This window comes from Bos grunniens, chromosome 14 (genome assembly GCF_055505025.1).
Source record: "Bos grunniens cultivar Pamir isolate PY7600 chromosome 14, Bosgru_T2T1.0, whole genome shotgun sequence".
Classification (NCBI taxonomy): Eukaryota; Metazoa; Chordata; class Mammalia; order Artiodactyla; family Bovidae; genus Bos; species Bos grunniens.
Genome location: NC_141178.1, coordinates 76,413,731 through 76,434,743, shown reverse-complemented (window position 1 = coordinate 76,434,743; position 21,013 = coordinate 76,413,731). Strand labels below are relative to the sequence as shown.

Genomic DNA, 21,013 nt, shown 5'->3' with positions numbered 1-21,013 from the left:
CGTGACATCATCCTGAGGCCCCACCCACTGACATGACATCATCACGAGGTCCCCACCCACTGACATGACACCATTTGAGGGTCCCACCCACCAATGTGACATCATCCTGAGGTCCCCACCCACTGACAATGGCATCATCATGAGGCCCCACCTACCGACATGACATCATCTGATCCTGACATCCACCCAGGATCACCTGGAGCAGGTGACCCTCCCTCTGACACATGGTCAGAAGGTTATAGCAGCCTCACACTCCATCACAGTGCCTACACCATTCACTGAGGCATTTCTCATCTCACATCATAAGAAGAAGGGTGAAGTGGGACTCCTAAGGCAGTCCAGTGATTAAGACACCATGCTTCCACTGTTGGGGGCGCAGGTTCAATCCCTGGCTGGGGAACTAAGATCGTGTATCCTGCAAGCCAGGCGGTGTAGCCAAAAAGAAAAAAAAAGGAAGGGTGAATATAGTAAGATGATGGCAAGAGTGAATGTTGACATTCTAGGAATCAGCGAGCTCAAATGGACTGGAATGGGTGAATTTAACTCAGATGACCATTATATCTACTACTGCAGGCAGGAATCCCTCAGAAGAAATGAAGTAGCCATCATGGTCAACAAAAGAGCCCTTAATGCAGTACTTGGATGCAATCTCAAAAACGACAGAATGATCTCTGTTTGTTTCCAAGGCAAACCGTTCAATATCACAGTAATCCAAGTCTATGCCCCAACCAGTAACACTGAAGAAGCTGAAGGTGAATGGTTCTATGAAGACCTATAAGACCTTTTAGAACTAATACCCAAAAAAGATGTCCTTTTCATTATAGGGGACTGGCATGCAAAAGTAGGAAGTCAAGAAACACCTGGGATAACAGGCAAATTTGGCCTTGGAATACGGAATGAAGCAGGGCAAAGACTAATAGAGTTTTGCCAAGAAAATGTATTGATCTTAGCAAACACCCTCTTCCAACAACACAAGAGAATACTCTACACATGGACATCACCAGATGGTCAACACCAAAATCAGATTGATTAAGTTCTTTGCAGCCAAAGATGGAGAAGCTCTATACAGTCAACAAAAACAAGACCGGGAGCTGACTGTGGCTCAGATCATGAACTCCTTATTACCAAATTCAGACTTAAATTGAAGAAAGTAGGGAAAACCACTAGACCATTCAGGTATGACCTAAATAAAATCCCTTGTGATTAAACAGTGGAAGTGAGAAATAGATTTAAGGGCCTAGATCTGATAGATAGAGTGCCTGATGAACTATGGAATGAGGTTTGTGACATTGTACAGGAGACAGGGATCAAGACCATCCCTATGGAAAAGAAATGCAAAAAAGCAAAATGGCTGTCTGGGGAGGCCTTACAAATAGCTGTGAAAAGAAGAGAAGTGAAAAGCAAAGGAGAAAAGGAAAGATATAAGCATCTGAATGCAGAGTTCCAAAGAATAGCAAGAAGAGATAAGAAAGCCTTCTTCAGCGATCAGTGCAAAGAAATAGAGGAAAACAACAGAATGGGAAAGACTAGAGATCTCTTCAAGAAAGTTAGAGATACTAAGGGAACATTTCATGCAAAGATGGGCTCGATAAAGGACAGAAATGGTATGGACCTAACAGAAGCAGAAGATATTAAGAAGAGATGGCAAGAATACACAGAAGAACTGTACAAAAAAGATCTTCATGACCCAGATAATCACGATGGTATGATCACTGACCTAGAGCCAGACATCCTGGAATGTGAAGTCAAGTGGGCCTTAGAAAGCATCACTATGAACAAAGCTAGTGGAGGTGATGGAATTCCAGTTGGGCTATTTCAAATCCTGAAAGATGAAGCTGTGAAAGTGCTACACTCAATATGCCAGCAAATTTGGAAAACTCAGCAGTGGCCACAGGACTGGAAAAGGTCGGTTTTCATTCCAATCCCAAAGAAAGGCAATGCCAAAGAATGCTCAAACTACCGCACAATTGCACTCATCTTACATGCTAGTAAAGTAATGCTCAAAATTCTCCAAGCCAGGCTTCAGCAATACGTGAACCGTGAACTTCCAGATGTTCAAGCTGGTTTTAGAAAAGGCAGAGGAACCAGAGATCAAATTGCCAACATCCGCTGGATCATGGAAAAAGCAAGAGAGTTCCAGAAAAACATCTATTTCTGCTTTATTGACTATGCCAAAACCTTTGACTGTGTGGATCACAATAATCTGTGGAACATTCTGAAAGAGATGGGAATACCAGACCACCTGACCTGCCTCTTGAGAAATCTGTATGCAGGTCAGGAAGCAACAGTTAGAACTGGACACGGAACAACAGACTGGTTCCAAATAGGAAAAGGAGTACGCCAAGGCTGTATATTGTCACCCTGCTTATTTAACTTATATGCAGAGTACATCATGAGAAATGCTGGACTGGAAGAAGCACAAGCTGGAATCAAGATTCCCGGGAGGAATATCAATAAGCTCAGATATGCAGATGACACCACCCTTATGGCAGAAAGTGAAGAGGAACTCAAAAGCCTCTTGATGAAAGTGAAAGTGGAGAGTGAAAAAGTTGGCTTAAAGCTCAGCATTCAGAAAATGAAGATCATGGCATCCAGTCCCATCACTTCATGGGAAATAGATGGGGAAACAGTGGAAACAGTGGCAGACTTTATTTTTTTGCGTTCCAAAATCACTACAGATGGTGACTGCAGCCATGAAATTAGAAGACGCTTACTCCTTGGAAGGAAAGTTATGACCAACCTAGATAGCATATTGAAAAGCTGAGACATTACTTTGCCAACAAAGGTCCGTCTAGTCAAGGCTATGGTTTTTCCTGTGGTCATGTATGGATGTGAGAGTTGGACTGTGAAGAAGGCTGAGCACCTAAGAATTGATGCTTTTAAACTGTGGTGTTGGAGAAGACTCTTGAGAGTCCCTTGGACTGCAAGGAGATCCAACCAGTCCATTCTGAAGGAGATCAGCCCTGGGATTTCTTTGGAAGGACTGATGCTAAAGCTGAAACTCCAGTACTTTGGCCACCTCATGTGAAGAGTTGACTCATTGGAGAAGAGTCTGATGCTGGGAGGGATTGGGGGCAGGAGGAAAAGGGGACAACAGAGGATGAGATGGCTGGATGGCATCACTGACTCGATGGACCTGAGTCTCCGTGAACTCCGGGAGTTGGTGATGGACAGGGAGGCATGGTGTGCTGCGATTCATGGGATCGCAAGGAGTCGGACACGACTGAGCGACTGAACTGAACTGAACTGAACTGAAGATGTTTTGAGAGAGACTACATTTACATTTATTATATTATTATAATTGCTCATCACCCTCAAGATGATGTCATGTCAGTGGGTGGGGACCTCAGGATGATGTCATGTCGGTGGGTGGGGGCCTCAGGAAGGAATTTTATTATTAGTTATTATTAGTGTCTCACTGTCTGATAAATTTAACTGTTTCTTTGATATGTATGTATAGGCAGAAACATAGTACTTACAGGGTTCACTACATTATAGGGTACTTACAGGGTTCAAACCACAGTTTGTGGTTTCCGGCTCCCACTGGGGCTCTTGGAAAGTGTCCCCTGTGGATAAGGAGAGACCTCTGTGTTCATAGTAGGCGAGGTACGAAAACAGCCTCAGTGTTCATCGGCAGATGACCGGATGCAGAAAATAAGATGCACACGTGCCCGTGCACACGCAGTCGGGACGATTATGCAGCTGTGGGAAAGGACGCCTTGCCATTTGCTGTGTGGATGAAAGTGGGGGATGGTGTCCCAAGTGAAACAAGCCAGGCACGGACAGATCCTGTACGACCTCACTTATCCGTGGAGTCGACAGCAGCCTCATCCATGGACCAGGCAGTAGCGCAGTGGTTGCCTGGGGGTGGGGGAGATGGGGGGCTGCTGGTCAAAGTGCACGAGCTTTCCTGTTGGATCTAGGGATCTGACAGCCAGCGCGGCGGGTCTAGCTGACAGCACTGAATTGTGCACTTGAGGTTTGCTGAGAGAGCAGATCTTAACTGTTCTCGCCCGCATGCACAGAACGGTCTCTGGAAGGTGGTAGTTGTGTGCATGGGCTTGATGTGGTGAGCACATCACAGTGTATACGAATATTAAACCATCTCATACACCTTAAAAACCCACACTGTACAACCTAAATATGTACAGTTTTTGTTTGACAGTGATGCCTCAATAAATCTGGGGGGGGGAGAAATCTGCCTGATGTCAGGGCTCAAAGCTCAGCCCCCCGCCCTGTGCCCCCAGGTCTGGGAGTGAGCAAGGCTCCCTCATCCTGACCCGTCAGGAGCCCTGCCTTCACCATGGCCACCTCCCTGCTGAGCGGTTGAGGGGCCTCAGCTTCCCAAAGAGTGTAGCTTCACGGGCAGATGGAACCATGGCTTTAGTCAAGGACTTAAAATGTGTGTGTCCCTGCCTCAACGTCTATAAACTCAGAAAAACAGATAATCTCTTTTTGTAAAATTCCTGTGGCAGATGGTTGTCATACAGATTAACATGCAAAGAACTCAGAAAGGCTGTTAAGAAAGCTCTTCATTCTATTTTTATTCAACTTTGCTTATTAAGAGTTCTCCTCCTCCTAGGGACTTCCCTGGCCATCCAGTGGTTAAGATTGCTTGTTCCCAACATGGGGGACCCGGGTTCAATCTTTGGTCGGGGAACTAAGATCCCACATGCTGTGCAGCCACATTAAAAGGTTTTTCCTCCTCCTGAAATGAAATGTGAGAAAGAGATATATTAATTTGAATTTTTCATTTCATTTCTAAACAATAAAGGAATAAGTCATAATAAAGCAGGTGGGCTGAAGTCCATAGGGTCCCTAAGAGTCGGAGACGACTGAGCGACTTCACTTTCACTTTTCACTTTCATGCATTGGAGAAGAAGGCAACCCACTCCAGTGTTCTTGCCTGGAGAATCCCAGGGACGGGGGAGCCTGGTGGGCTGCCGTCTATGGGGTCGCACAGAGTCGGACACGACTGAAGCAACTTAGCAGCAGCAGCAGCAGCAGAATCCACATGGATATATGCATGTCAGTGTTGGAAGGTACACGTGTTCTGACTTTTACACCTTCCCTCCTCACCAATGTTTGTGAGAGGTGTCCCTATGGGCCGTCCTGAATGCCTCCCTCCTGGGAATGCGTGCCCTGGCCTAGGTGGGGTGGGAGGCCCTCCTCGGGGCTCCTACAGCCCCCGGGCCCCCCCACGCCTCAGTCTGTCTTTCCTGTCCTGTGCTTGCAGGGCGCATCGGAGAGGGGCCTTGGGCTGCCCCAGGTCCTGCGCGGGCCCTGACACGGCACTGATGGGAGGAAGCAGTCGCCTGTGTTGTGGGTTATTTTCCTCCCAATCCCAGGCCCTGCGTGGGCCCCGACACGGCACTGATGGGAAGACGCAGTCGCCTGTGTTGTGGGTTATTTTCCTCCCAATCCCAGGCCCTGCGCGGGCCCCGACACGGCACTGATGGGAGGAAGCAGCCGCCTGTGTTGTGGGTTATTTTCCTCCCAATCCCAGGCCCTGCGCGGGCCCCGACACGGCACTGATGGGAGGAAACAGTCGCCTGTGTTGTGGGTTATTTTCCTCCCAGCAGCCTTGCTGCTCGTCTGTCTCACGGAGCGTGCGTTCCGTTGCGCCTGTCACCCCTCATTCAGGAAGCTCTAGTGGCTAGCCTTCATCCAAACCTCTCCGACCTGGAAACCCTTCTGACCGGCACGAGCCCCCTTACATTCTCTGTGGCGTCGCGGGTGGCGTGAGGGCTGCGTTGGGGCCCGTTCCTCCTCCTCCTCTGGTACTTCAGGCCCCCAAGAGCCGTGAAGATTCTCTAGACCCCAGACCTTTCTCCTTAGAGCCGCACAGGAACCCATTCCCGTAAAGCTCCCCTGCACTCCTGCAAGCACACCCCGGGGCTTTTCCTGGGCCCTGAACCCACCATGTGGGTAAAGCTGTCAAAGCAATCACGCCGTTATACTTTTATTTTCAATTAAAGAAGTAATAACACTTTGCTGGAAAAATGTTAAAACAATATACAGTGAGGAAGGTACATCTCCTTAACCATCCCTCCGAGATCCTAGAAATACTAAAACTGAATCCAGCCTCTGAACCCCGACATGGAACTAAATCTCAGGGACAGAGTTTTGGGTGGAGTAAGAAAGAGCAGCTTTATTGCATTGCCAGGCAAAGGGGACACAGCAGGCTAGTGCACTGAGCATTCAGTGTCTTGACCTTAAAGGCGTGTTGAGTTCTGTAGCAGTGGTTCAAAAAGGACGTGAGCAGCTCGTGGACATTCTTTTGACTGGTTGGTGGATGGCATCCATTGCCGAGGTCCAGCCCCGGCTGATCCAGGGTATTCGAAGGGGAGATGGCGTCGGCGACTATTTACATATTCATCAAAGATATAAAGAGTAATAGAATGAGGATAGCTCAGTAGGAAAATTCAGTGGAGAAAAGAGGCTGAGTAGCTTGGTTTACGTGGGAAATCAATATAACCTGTGATACCAGGTTAGCTCTGACCACGGAGGCCGCAGGCGCCCTCTCGAATAGCGGAAGGTACCCCACCTTAGACCATAGCCGTTGTATAACCAAAAACTACCCTTCTCGAGTGGGTTTTAGAAGCCCAGGCAAATAAATGGTCGCAGAGGACCTCTGTGCTCCAGATGGAGACTCAGCTGGAAATTGAGGAGAAAAACGATGTGGAGAGACCAAACTTTGGCAAGCAAGGCCCGTAGCTTTATTTTCAACAGGGGCTTTTATACCCTAAGTTACACATAGAAGATAATAGGGGATGCAGAGTCAGCAGTCTTTGATCCTTATCAAAAACCAGGGTTTCTTTCCTGCAAATTTATTGTATACAAATGGTTTAGGTGATTTACATCATCTTCTGGCCAGAAGGCCTATTAACATTTTATGATTCTTGACAAAGACTTATTTTCTCTAAGAGTAATTATTTTAAGGTTTGGCGCCATCTTCCGAAGATGTTAGATAAAATTGTATTCCTATAGGGCGGATGTGTAATGGGTTTACAACAAAGGAAAGAATTTATTACCTTAAGGGTCTAAAGTTGCTAACACCAAGGCCACTACTTATTTTTTCTACATACCAACTATATTAATTAATACACATTCAAGGATACAATACAGGGGATGTGAAAACTTGGCAACAAGCATTGGCTCATCAATGAAATCCTTTACTAGTTTTATTCTGACAGTTTCTAACTCTCTGAGAGGCTCCAAGCTATTTGAATATCTTAAGCTTCCCGTGCCTCTCGAGACTGGGAGACTGTAAACAATCATATGCATAGCTGTAGGAGTCCGGGTAAACTTGTCAGGCGAGTTAGAGAGCTATCTGGGGTTTGGATTTAAACACTCCTAATTGCCCAGGAAATTTATTAATTGGAGCTGTAAGTTAACTCTTTGACAGAGAGAGCGAGATGGTGGTGGGGGACAGCCCCCAGTAAAGTCAGAGGTGAGAGCACAAAGCAATAAAGTAGGCAGACTCTGGTTTTGAGGGTAGATGCTCGAGAATATCCAGGGGGACTCCTGAGGCTCGATCCTGCCTTTGCGTATGCCGAGCCTCCTTCCTCATGACCTTTGTCATGCGTGGAATGCCTCACCGGCTCCCGGCAGTCCATGTCATCACGCTTATGACTCCAGCCCGCCTGGGGTCCGCAGTGCTTGTGGGCAGCGTACCATTCATTCTTCTCACCTGGTAGGAATGTTAGTGTCTGCAAAACAGCTCAGAGACGCTGCTGTGGCGCTGTGCACCCCTTGAATGGGAGCCAGGAGCCTGCAGGAAGGCGGCACTGTCGCTTCTTTTGACTGTTCCTCCCTAGTCTGTGCACCTCCTTCCTTCCCTGATTAGCAGATAGCTGTCTGAACCTGCCTGATGGAACTCAGGGAAGGTCATGGAACGAAGCCCATTTCCTATAATGAAGAAGAGAGGAAGACAGAAAGACGTTTGTGCCCAGAAGCCCCACAGGTCCTGCTCAGTTTCAGTATCACTGCTAACAATTAAGTGTGTTCCTAGACATTTCTATATGCATATGTAAGCAGATAAACTCTCTGTTGTCTTGTTATTTAGCAACACAACTGTCAGCACTGTATGAATAGCCTGCCACTTCACTACCAACACGTCTCCAAATTCTTTTTATTGTCTGTATTTCATTCTATGGGTAATTCTTAATTTATATAACCTTTTTTTTTTCCTGATGATATATATCTTCTCCCCAGCTTTGTGTCATTATAAACAAGGTCACAGATAAGGTTTACATAAAATCCATCATTTTAAAGTATATAATTCAGTGGTTATTAGTATATTTACACTGTAATGCAACCATCACAGCCACCCAAGAAACCCTGTACCCATTAAGAAGTTGCTCCCATGGTTTGCCGTTTCCTTCTCCAGGGGATCTTCCTGACCCAGAGATCAGACCCATATCTCCTGCTTTGATGGGTATATGCTCTACCACTGAGTCACCTAGGAAGCCCCACCAGGGGCTGGGGTAGGGGCCAATGGAGAATGACCATTAGTAAATACGGGTTTTCTTTGGTGGATGATGAAAATATTCTAAAACCAGACAGTGGTGGTAGTTGGACAACTCTGCAAATGTATAAAAATCACTGAATTGGACACTTTTAAATTTAAGGATGAATTTTATGGTAGGTGGTACCTACCAAATTTTATGGTATGAATTTTACATCTCTGTAAAGGTACTATTACCAAAAAAAAAGTCACTCTCAGTTTTCCTTTCTTCTATACCTTGGCAACCATTAATGAACTTTTTTTCTCTTTGGTTTTGCTTTTTTTATAATTTTATATGAATGGAGTCATATCATATGTAGTCGTTTGTGCCTGGCTTCTTTCATTGAGCATGTTTCCAGGTGGTAGTCTGTATCAGTACTTCATTTTTTTTTTTTTTTAAATGGCTGAATAACCTTTCATTGTATGGATTGGCCACATTTTTTCAGCTCATTGATTTGTTGACAAACACTTGGGTTATTTCTTCTTTCTGACGATCATGAGTCATGCTTCTGTAAACACTTTGTAGGAGCATTTGTGTAGACGGAGAAGTATTTGTGTAGAAGCATTTGTATAGATACAGATTTTTCTTAAGTCTGTACCTCAGAGTGAAATTGTTGGATCATAGGCTAGTTCTGTGTTTCACTTTTTGAGAAGAGGACTGCAAAACTGTTTTCCAACCAGATGAAGCCCTGGACCCATTCCTGTTGTCTGTTCCTGTTAATATATGAGGGGTTCGATTTCTCCGCAGCGTCCCCAGCACTTGTTAGTTTTCCTGTGTTTGATGCTAGCCATCCTTGTGGGTCTGGGCTACTATCACATGGTGGTTCTGATTTGCATTTTCTTGATAATTAATGATAGTGAGCACTTAGGTCTTTGGGGTATATGTTTCATTTCTGTATTCTATTTCATTGTTTCACTCCCGTCTTTGTAATTTCTGTTCTCCGCTTGCGTTGCATCTAGTTTGCTTCTAGTTTTTCAGTTGGCAGAGTAGGCTACTGATCTCCTTTCTTCTTTATTTAACATTTACAGCTTTAAATTGGCCTCTAAGCACTGCTTTTGCTGCATCTCATTAGTTTTGGTCTGTTGCGTTTTTCTGCTTTTCCATCTCAATGAATTTTCTAATTTCCCTTATGATTTCTTTTTTGACTCATTATTTATTTAGGAGTGCCATTTAATTTCCATTTACTTCTGAATTCCCCAAATTTCGTTCTGCTCTTTATTTCTTTTTCTAAAAAATTATTTATTTATTTATTTATTTAGGGCTGCCCTGGGTCTTCACTGCTGCACGCAGGGGCTGCTCTCTAGCTGCGGTACTCGGGCTTCTCAGTGTGGTGGCTTCTCTTATTGCAGAGCACAGGCTCTAGGGTGCACGGCCTTCCGTAGTTCCGGTGCATGGGCTTAGTTGCCCTGCGACATGTAGAATCTTCCCGGACCAGGGATCAAACCTGTGTCCCCTGCACTGGCAGGCAGACTCCCAACCACTGGACCACCAGGGAATCTTTTTCTGTATTTCTAATTTCAGTCCTTATAAACTTATGAGAATTGACTTATGGCCAATCCTTGTGGTCTAACCTGGAGAATGTTCCTTGTGCACTTGAGAAGAACTTGTATCCTGTTCTTGATGGGTAGGCATGTCGTATATGTATGTGTTAGGTTTTGTTGGTTTATAGTATCGTCATGTCTTCTATTTCCTTGCTGGTGCCCAGATTTTATAATTGAGGAACATGTGTTTCAGAGAGTAGAGGAGTTAAAACAGCATATTCAAGGTCATCTGGTTCAAGGGTCCCCAACCTCAGAGTCTGATGCCTGATGATCTGAGGTGAGGCTGATGTAATAGCAATAGAAATAAAGTGCATGATAAATGTAATGAGCTTGAATCATCCCCAGACCATTCCCCTTCTCCCCTATGGACCCTAGTTTGTGGAAAAATTGTTTTCTGCAAAACCACTCCCTTGTGCCAAAAAGGTTGGGAACTGCTGCTCTAGTAAGTTGGAGAGTGAGATCTGGGTACGCACGCTTGCATGTTTGTTGGGCTGCACCGCACAGACCTGCAAGCCCTGTACTCACCCAGCTTCCAGATCCAAGAAAGAGCCTAGAGTCAGCAATAGAGGCGTTGGTGGTTTAATGGATGGGGGTTTACACGTCTGAAGCAGGGCCCTGGAGCGACACGTCCCTGTGTGTGGCGGACAGCGGGCAGGACTTGGGGGCAGTCTTCACTTCTGAGGGGAAGGGAGATGTCCAGTAGTAGGGCAGTTGACGTCGGTGGACTCATTAGTTGCTGCGGAAACTGGTAGAGGGGCACGCCCCTCACCGCTCCACTAAAAAGCTCTCATTAGCTGGGGTGGGTATAGATGAGGGTCACTCACATCAGGAGGGCGTAGATGAAGCCGCCCTCTTGGGCAGGGGATGGACAGAGAGCAAGGGAGCAGCCACCTGGAGAGGCCTGGCCATGCACTGCCCCACTCCGCACCCCGAGCGACCCTCACAGTCCTGGCAGTCCGTCTTCTGCCATATTCCTGGGGTCAGGTATGCTGGGGGCACTGCACCCAGACACCACAAACCCAGTGCAGACAGCTGCAGCCAGGGCGTCGAGAGGAAGGCGTCTAGTATGCTAAGGACAGCCCTTTGTCATGGTGTGGGCAGATTCTGGAGCCGGGTGCTTACAAGGTCAATGGCTGCCACGCCCTGGCCGTTATAGGGAAAGTCCAGCCACCCCTGGTTGTCTCACACCCCCAGAGCCACCCCCTCGGGGAGGGGAGGCCCAGTTTTAATGGAAGCATTCTGGTGGCCTCGCCAGGAGTCAGCAGTCAGAGGACAGGCTGCCAGCCCGTGTTGTGTTGGGTGCCATTAGAGGTGACCCCTTAGGTCTTTCCAAACAGAAAACAATTAATCCCATTTCACTCCAGACAGCCCAGCCCGGGGAACTCACAGGCGGTCAGCCATATGGTGACCCTTACCAACGGGGTCCTTCTGACGTACTGGCCCGTGGGACAGGAAGGTGGAGGGTCTTTCCGCACCATGGCCATAGTCTCCACTTTGGCACAGTAGCTGGTTGACTTTTCATGGGAGCCCAAAGGAGGCGGATGGTTGTGTCTCACTGGAGACGCAGCAGTTAGACTCATTTCACAGGGAGGCGGGATGCTGCTCTGTCCTTAGACTTCCTCCCTCAGACTAGGGACGAAATGTAAGATACCCGATAAGTACAGCACAGGGGAGAGTGTGACCATTAAGCCAACACAAGCAGTGACCCCAGCTGAGGCAATACCACCTGTAACTTTTGAACCCACCTGCCTACACAGGAGACCTAAGAGACGCAGGTTTGATCCCTGGGTTGGGAAGATCCCTTGGAGGGGGAAGTGGTTACCCACTCTAGTATTCTTGACTGGAGAACCCCATGGACAGAGGAGCCTGGTGGGTTATGGTCCATAGTGTTGCAAAGAGTTGAATATGACTGAAGCGACTTAGCACACAGTTTGCAGTATAGTTCAGAAAACCCTGAAGTAATATAAGAACACGTCTAAAACCCTGTATACAACGGCCACCAATTTTTACCTTGGATATCTGAACTATGCTGCTTCATTTTGGCTTTCAAATGCATTTCCCTTCCTCAGTGGCCAAAGTGAGTGTGCAGTATGTGTCTGAAAGGCCACAAAGCAGGCTGCTCTGGTCCGTGAAGACGAAGTTAAACCGTATATACGCCAGAATGACTTCCTCATGCCTCAGTACATGCAAATTTTCCATTGTTTCCCCTTTTGATCGTAGATCTTCCAGTAGAAAGCACTGATGATCAAAAATATTTGTCCTGTGATGCTGGGGTGCTAGCTCCCACCCCTGGTTCAGATCAGGTCTCCTGGGTCTAGGCCTCCTTTATATTCACCTGGTCATTCATGCTGGGGAAAAGCTAACTAGGTGTCGCGAGCAGGCTCAGAGGCATGTTATTGGGGAGACACTTCTTTATAGGCTCTACGTCGTATCCTTATACCCAACTGTCACTGTGCATGTGCCTTTAGCAGCAGACTTGAAGCAGCAGTGTTACACGTCGTGAGCAGTCATACCCTGTGACAATTTCACTAGATAATTTTCTCTCCATCCCCAGGTGGCTCAGCGGTAAAGAATCCGCCTGCCAATGCAGGAGACGTGGCTTCGATCCCTGGGTCGGGAAGATCCCCTGGAGTAGGAAATGTCAGCCCACTCCAGCACTTCTGCCTGGGGAGTCCCATGGACAGAGAAGCCTGGGGGACTACAGTCCAGGGGGTCACAAAGAGTCGGACACGACTGAGCGACTAAACAAAACAGCATCATGGCAAAAGCACGGCTAACACAGTAACTTTCACAAATACAGACCTCAGCTAGCAAAATTAGAATTCAGTGTCCACTGAAATATAACACTGTTCTGTCGAAAATGATCCTCGTCTCCACCAAGCACAGCCAATTAAAACCAATCCATTTGCAAAATAAATCTGGTCAGTTGCCCACATAGGCTCCTCCAAACTGATTGAGGGGGGAACGAAATCCTCAAGAGTTCTTATTCCCAAGACATGGTTATTGCTAGAGTTTATCTAAAAGCTCTTTTTTTCTCTTTTACTTTTAGAGATCACAAAAGGCTAACATTCCAGAGAGTCCAGGTAGATAATTTTCATTTCGAAGGCACAATACCAGTCCCTCCTAGAAAGCTGCCTTGGGTGCTGTGTGCTCAGTCCATTTCCTCCTAGAAAGCTGCCTTGGGTGCTGTGTGCTCAGTCACATCAGCCCCTTTGCGACCAGGGATCAGGAAGTGAACCCACATCTCCTGCATTGGCAGGCAGATTCTTTACCACTGGGCCACCTGGGAAGCCCAGAATGCTGTTGATAGCTTAACCAACGACAAAAGGCTCACTGTGATACAAGAGCAGAACTGTGAAGAGGCCACTGTTCTCCAGAGCACTTGGCAGCCCCCATTCAGCAAGATCAACCTCCCTGGGATTTCCCTGTAACTTCGGAGTGCCGCACCCCCGCTCCCTGCCCCCCACCATGTTAACGGACAGGCCCCCAGACTTTCCATATCCCATCCTATATTTCCTGACATCTTGACATCTCAGTGCTCACAGGAGTCTCCTCAGTCTCCTGGCCACTCCGCTGATGGTTGGGCTGCACCTGCTTGACCCAAGCACAAGCGCAAGACCCAAGGAAGAGCCTGGTGTCAGCAACAGAGACATCGGTGGCTTAACGGATGGGGGGCTCACACACAGAAGCCGAGTCCTGGAGCAACACCCCACCACGTGCAGCGGACGGTGGGCCGGGCATGGGGGCGGCCTGTGCTCCCCAGGGGCAGGGGGTGTTGTCAGTAGCAGGGGAATCAGCGTCAGGTGGGCTCATTAGTTACCAGGGAAACCAGTTAGAGGCACGCCCCTCACCACCCCTTGGATGAGCTATCATTAGCTGAGGCCTGGGGCAAGTACTGGGCTGGCCCAGAAGTTCACTGTTACGGAAAAGCCTGGATGAACTTTTTGGCCAGCCCAATACAAACAAGGGTCACTCCTGTTGGGAGGGTGTAGACGCAGCAGCCTGGTTGGGCAGGGGATGGACAGGGAGCAGGGGAACAGCCATCCTGAGAGGCCTGACCGCGGTGTTCCTGTGGCGCTCGGGGCATAATCAGGTTCTTACCACTAAACTTCTTTTAGAAGTTATTTTCCTTCATTTACTAATTTACTTTTGACTTAAATTCTTCTTGCATACATTTTCTGTGTGTGTGTGTGTGTATGAGAGAGAGAGAGTATATACTGAAAAGTTAGTTGCCTGTGTAATTTAAAAAAGTATTTCTTAAGATTCTAATTAGATTTAGACTATTAACATGAGAACATTTCTTCAAAAGTCTTTAATTAAGAGCCCCGAGTCCTTCCTTCTCTCTTTGTCCAAGCCCATAAAATTTGAGACTTCCAGAATCTCAGTTTCCTCTCTAATGATTTTCATTCAGGTTTAACCTTCACAATTCATTTTAAGTTGAAAGATGCTGGAAACGGTTTAATTAAACCTCTAACTGTGTAGTAATTGATTTATGATTTTGGCCTCCCTTTATAACATGAAGCTTCCTAAGTCCTCTGGTTTATTTTATAGCCTTTTAATCTCTTTTGCTCATGTTGGAAGTGGTCTGCAAAAGAACTTTTCATTTTTTTCTCCCTTCTTCCTAATCAAATCTCTGGCTCTGCTCCAAGAAAAAAATTCCCTAATGGACCAAGTTTATTCTTCCTCTTCTGTGTTTGTATGAGTATATAAAAGAATGTGTGCGTGTGAATGTGTGGTTGTATCTGTGAGTGTGTGTGGCGGTGAGTGTGTGTGTGATGGGTGAGTGTGTGTGTGCGTGATGGGTGAGTGTGTGTATGATGGGTTGAGTGTGTATGTGTGATGGTTGACTATGTGTGTGATGGGTTGCATGTGTATGTGATGAGTATGTGTGTATGTGATGGATGAGTGTGGGTCTGATGGGAGTGTGTGTGTGTCATGGGTGAGTGTGTGTGATGAGATGTATGTATATGATGGATGGGTGTGTGTGATAGGTGAGTGTGGGTCTGATTGAAGTGTGTGAATGTGGGTCTGATGAGAGTGTATGTGTGATGGGTAGGTGTGTGTGAATTTGTGTGTGTGTGTGTGTGAGATGGGTGTGTGTGATGGGTGAGTGTGTGTGATGGGTGCCAGGTCTAATGGGAGTGCTGTGAGATGGGTGAGTGTGTGTGATGGGTGAGTGTGTATGTGATGGGTGGGTGCAGGTCTGAAGGGAGTGTGTGTGTAATGGGTGAGTGTGTGAGATGGGGGAATGTGTGTGATGGGTGAGTGTGTATGTGATGGGTAGGTGCAGGTCTGATGGGAGTGTGTGTGTGATGAGAGTGTGTGTGTGTGATGGGTGAGTACAGATCTAATGGGAGTGTTGTGAGATGAATGAGTGTGTGTGATGGGTGAGTGTGTATGTGATGGGTGGGTGCAGATCTGATGGGAGTGTGTGTAATGGGTGAGTGTATGTGATGAGTGTGTGTGTGTGAGATGGGTGAATGTGTATGTGATGGGTAGGTACAAGTCTGATGGGAGTGTGTGTAATGAGTGTGTGTGTGTGTGAGAGGTGGGTGAGTGTGTGTGATGGGTCAGTGTGTGTGTGATGGGTGGGAGCAGGTCTGATGGGAGTGTGTGTATGATGGGAGTGTGTGTGTGTGATGGGTGAGTACGGGTCTGATGGGAGTGTGTGTATGACGGGTGAGTGTGTGTGATGGGTGAGTACAGGTCTGATGCGAGTGTTGTGAGATGGGTGAGTATGTGTGATGGGTGAGTGTGTATGATGGGTGGCAGCAGGTCTGATGGGAGTGTGTGTGTAATGGGTGAGTGTGTGTGTGTGAGATGGGTGAGTGTGTGTGATGGGTCAGTGTGTATGTGATGGATGGGAGCAGGTCTGATGGGAGTGTGTGTGTGATGGGTGAGTACAGGTCTGATGGGAGTGTGTGTGTGATGAGTGACTGTGTGTGTGATGGGTGAGTACAGGTCTGATGCGAGTGTTGTGAGATGGGTGAGTGTGTGAGATGGGTGAGTGTGTGTGATGGGTGAGTGTGTATGTGATGGGTGGGAGCAGGTCTGATGGGAGTGTGTGTGTGACGGGTGAGTGTGTGTGATGGGTGAGTACAGGTCTGATGCGAGTGTTGTGAGTTGGATGAGTGTGTGTGTGCACGCTTGTTCATCCTGGTGGAGGTGGGGACGCTGGGCTTACCCTGGGAGGGATTTGCGTGGGTCTCCTGAGAGCTGGGTTCCGGTTCTCCCGTCACTCCCCCTTTCGGATGTTTAACAGGACCTCATCTCGCTTTCCTCTCTTCCTCCCCCCACCCCCATTTCTTGATCTGTCCCATAACTGCCTCTGCTGTATCCCTGGGCGCTGGCACCGTTCACTGTCTCTTTGCTGCTGCCTGGGCTCCTGGGGACTGCGCGTCAGAGAGGCTGACTGTCAGGCCTGGCAGAGTTAATGCTCCACAATTTTCCTAAATTCTTGAACTGGTGTGACTATAGATGGAGCTACAGAGCAGGAGCTGGAGGCCTGGCTTTATCCTTGTTTTTAGGCAGAGCGGAATTTGTACTCCCTAGTTCTGTACTGGCCTTTTCGGTGTGTGAGATGTTTTAAAATGAAGAAATCGAGGAGAAAGTGCCTTAATGAACAAGAATGTGTGTACGTTGAGAAATCGCACGATCTCACAGTGGACAGGCTGGGAGGGTAATAGTGTCTTCAGAGACGGCCCAAGTCAGCATATTCATGATTGGAACCAGAGTAAGGAACCCTTGCCGTTTATCCTTCACTTCTTAAGTGCTCTGCTTGGCATTTTAATGGGCTGCTTTTTATTTAATAGTGACTTTTTATAAAATAGCGGTTTCGTGTTTATTTTTTGTGTTAGGCACTGAGTCTGGGGGGTCAGTTTCTTCCCTGGTGGTCTGGTGGCTAAGACTCCACACTCCCAATGCAGGGGGCCTTGGGTTCAATCCCTGGTCAGGGAACTAGATTCCGCATGCCGCAACTAAAGATTCCACGTGCTTCAGCTAAGACCTGGCACAGCCAAATAAATAAAATAAAGTCAAGTATTAAAATAAAAGGTATACAGTCTTTATTAAAAAGAGAGAGGAGCTGAGGCTGGTGGATTTGAACCAGGTTGGCTTAACTCCCGGCCACTGTTCTCAGCAGTGCGGGTCTTGGTTTCATTCCCGCGTCCAGAATGGACCCAAGGGCCATGTGGCTCAGCAGAAAAACCCGGGCTGGGAAGAAGGAACCCGTGTCCCAGCCTTGCCCAGTTCAGTGGCAAGTTCTGGAAAACGTGCCAAGTCCCTCGAAACTTTGGGTCCTTGATTTCTTCTCCCATTGAGAAGTTACATTTGCTGCATCTATCTCAAGGTTTTTATGAAGATAAAATGAGATAATAGCTGGGAAAGTGCCTCACAGACTTGAGTGATGTACAAATAAAGGGCTTATGTTATTAGATTTTTGATAATGTCGAGATTTTTTTTTCATAGTGCTCACGTTGTCTTTTGATTAAATTTAAACAATGCCAGCTGGTTCTCTCTGTCCCTTGCTAGTTCGGGCCTTGGACCTGCAAGGGTGATTTTCTGACCGTGAGGAAGTTATCCCCAGACTGGATCTGAGATGGACTCGAGGTGCACCATGGCTCACCTCTTCCTTTCTGCTGGAAACTTGGGACATAGGAAATGACTTGTTTTCTAACTGCTTCCTTTCCTGTTAGGAAATGACTTTGTTCAGTAGCTCAGTTGTATCCAACTCTTTTCAACCCCACGGACTGCAGCACACCAGGCTTCCCTGTCTGTTGCGGTCCTTTAATGGACTGGAACCTGGTGGTCCGGAGTCGACGATAAGAAAGTGAGAGAGAGAGAGAGGGAGAGAGAGGGAGGCAGAGAGAGAGCTTTGTCCGCGCGCCGCCGTCCGGCCCGGGACTCTGCCACTTAAATTTAAAAAAAAAAAAAAGAAAGTGAGAGAGAGAGAGAAAGAAAGACATGGGGACCCAAGCTCTGATAGAGCAAGGGTACTTTATTAGCAGAAGTGTAGACTTATATATCTTTAGTAAGATGATTACTCAGCTATTACACAGGATGAAATTTTATTGATAGCCACAATATGGATAGTCTAATACATACAAGGTCGCTGACACTGAAAAGAGTCACTGCATGTCTCATCTTATGACCTCAGTCCTGAGAACTGCATGCAGCTCTACTTGTTCTTGGAATAGGAACTGATAAGGAACAGAGAATCCTTGAGAGATAGAAAACAGCACGCAGGAATCCTCCTGTTAAATGCTCCCTGACACCCGTCTCACTATCTCCTAGAGTTTGCTGAAACTCACATCCATTGAGTTGATTGTGGTCCCTAACCATCTCATACTCTGCCTTCCCCTTCTCCTCCTGCCTTCAGTCTTTCCCAGCATCAGGGTCTTTTCCAGTGAGTCAGTTCTTCGCATCAGGTGGGCAAAGTATTGGAGCTTCAACTTCAGCATCAGTCCTTCCAGTGAATATTCAGGGTTGATTTCCTTTAGAATGGGACTCTCATCCAAGGGACTCTCAAGAGTCTTCTCTAACACCACAGTTCAAAAGCATCAATTCTTCGGTGCTCAGCCTTCTTTATGGTCCAACGCTCACATCCGTACATGACTACTGGAAAAACCATAGTTTTGACAATGTGCATTTCTTGTATGGAGTGTGCACTGTGCCTCCAGCACTGCCCCAGATCCTGTGGGACTTGAAGCTGAAAAGGCAGCTCACACCTCAGGGTGTGTGATCGATGGAGGGGGAAGGGAAGCACAGTCAGGAAACGGTGTGGGAGAGTTTGTACATGCGTGTGCCTCACGTGGCAACTGGGGGATGAACCATCTCACAGAGGACGTACTGGGATTTGAACGGGGCCTGAAGTGTTAGGGTTTGCAACAGGATTTGGATTCTGATCAGGATGCAAGAGGGGGAGCAGTACAGGGAAGTAAAAAGAAACAGGCGCCATCTCCACATATTTAGGGAGGCCTTGGACGTGGCCCCGAGTGAGTGGGTGGTGGGGGGAGAGAGGGAGCAAGCGCAGTGCTGTGTGTGTGTTTGCACACGCACTTGTGTGCATGTGCAGGGTTGAACTATGTGCTGAGGGGCCTGAAAAGCCACGTCTGAGAGTCATGGGGCAAACTGCTCAAGGACCATGGAAAGTTCTATCGCAAGGGGGCAGCAGTGAGACAAGGGATGGCGGGCGGCTGAGATGGTGGGCGGGGGTCTGGGTGCACCGCGAGGGGGTTTACCAGGCAGACATCTTTAGGACAAAGTCCACAGAGTTCGGTGGCACCTGAGTGCAGGGCTTCAGGGAGGAGGACGAGGAACCGACGCTTCCTCCTTTGAGATGCCATCACAGTGTGTGCTGGTAGAGGTGCCAGGGTCTTCCTTGCCCAGTTCCAGGATTCTCCACTGGAGAATTTGTACTACGTGGGTAGCTGATGGCAGCAGCTCGTTTTCGGTGCTTAAATTTTCCAAGTTCATTTATGAAAATTTCATTTTTAGCTGGCTAATTGGTCTTGAGGATCTGAATTATGGATGTGGTCAGATGTGAGATTCGCTTTGTCACCATCATGTTAGAGGTTTCCCAAAGCTTTCGGGGTCGATTTTATGTTTACTTCTTGACAGCAGATTGCACCCTGCTAGTTGAGTTCATTCACCAAGATTTGCGGGGTGCCTGCTGGGTGGGACACCGGATCAGTGCTGGGGGATGCAGACCACTCTCGGGTCTGGTTGGCCGGGCTGCGGTACCACTGCACTGGGAGGGGGTGGCACCCATGGGTGGTGTGGCTGCAAGTGCTCTGCACAGCTCCATGGAGCACACTCTGGGTACCCTGCAGCGATGAGTGCTGAACCTGAAGCTGAGACAGAGAAGCTCCCGCAAGTCTTCTACATCTGCTCAAGATTGCTGATGCCGGTGGTACAGTGGATAGGAATCTGCCTGCCATTGCAGGGGACACAGGTTCGATCCCTGATCTGGGAAGATCCCACATGGCATGGAACAAGTAAAGCCCATGAGCCATGAGCCCTGAGCCCGAGCTCCAGAGATGTGAGCTGCAGCTCCTGAAGCCAGCGTGCCTAGAGCCTGTGCTCTGCAACGAGAGAAGCCACCACCACGAGAGGCCTGTGCAGCCCAACACTGGCCTCAACCGGAGAAAACTGCAGCAATGAGGACCCAGCACAACCAGGAAACAGGGTTGCGGGCACCTTGCAAATCTGGGGTTCCCAGGGCCTCCCACACTTTTTCAGTTAGGTGCAAATTTGGGGGACCCAAAGGACTCCCTCAGGTTCACTAGTCTTCTAGAATGACTCACAGAACTCAGGAAAGCTCTGTACTTGGAAGGCAGTTCTAAACAAAAAGGGTGCAGGTCAGAGCAGGCCAAAGGCGGTGATGCCAGCATGCGGTTGGGGGCCCGGGGGTTCCAGACACGGGGCCTTCGGTCCTCCTCCACCCCCCATGGTGTCCTGGATGCCGCTGTCTTCTTGCAGCTACGTTACACAACAGGACTTAGGAGTGTTTCCAGCCAGGGACACTCACGCAAGTCCTTGGTGTCCAGAGTTTTTATGGAGTTTGACGATGCCCACCTGTGTGACTGGCCCCCCCGTCTCCAGCTCCCCCAGGAGGTCAAACTGTGTTCAGAGGTCAGATCTGACCTCACCTGTCACGGAGCCCCAAAAACAAACCCCCGTGTAGACAGTCCCGCAGCCATGCCCCCAGGTACACGGGCACTGTGGTCAGCCTGGGCCTTCCTGGGGCCTGGGGCCACCCATGTGGCCAAGGCCAGAGGCCGGACCTCTGCACGGATGAAGCCCCCTCTCCACTGCACAGCTGCATCCTCAGGACACGTCAGAGGAGGACCTCTGTCTGCAGGGCAGGGCGTGGGGCAGTAAGCTGTCCTGTAACACATTTCCCGAGCTCGGCGGATGTGACATGCAGTGGGCGGTTTACAGCCTCTCCACTCATTCTGCTCC

The 21,013-nt window shown here is 48.2% G+C and overlaps 1 protein-coding gene across 7 annotated transcripts in view; it reads left to right on the top strand.

Moving 5' to 3' along the window:
• Positions 1–21,013, top strand: part of ZFAT (zinc finger and AT-hook domain containing) — a 157,665-nt gene that overhangs the window by 19,977 nt on the left and 116,675 nt on the right. The window contains exon 1 of one of the 7 annotated variants that reach the window (XM_086335592.1): positions 14,008–14,144. The exons of the other annotated variants lie outside the window; for them this stretch is intronic. The gene's annotated coding sequence lies outside the window, so the exon portion shown is untranslated. Of the gene's footprint in view, positions 1–14,007; positions 14,145–21,013 lie in introns of those variants that run through there. 7 annotated transcript variants of the gene reach the window in all.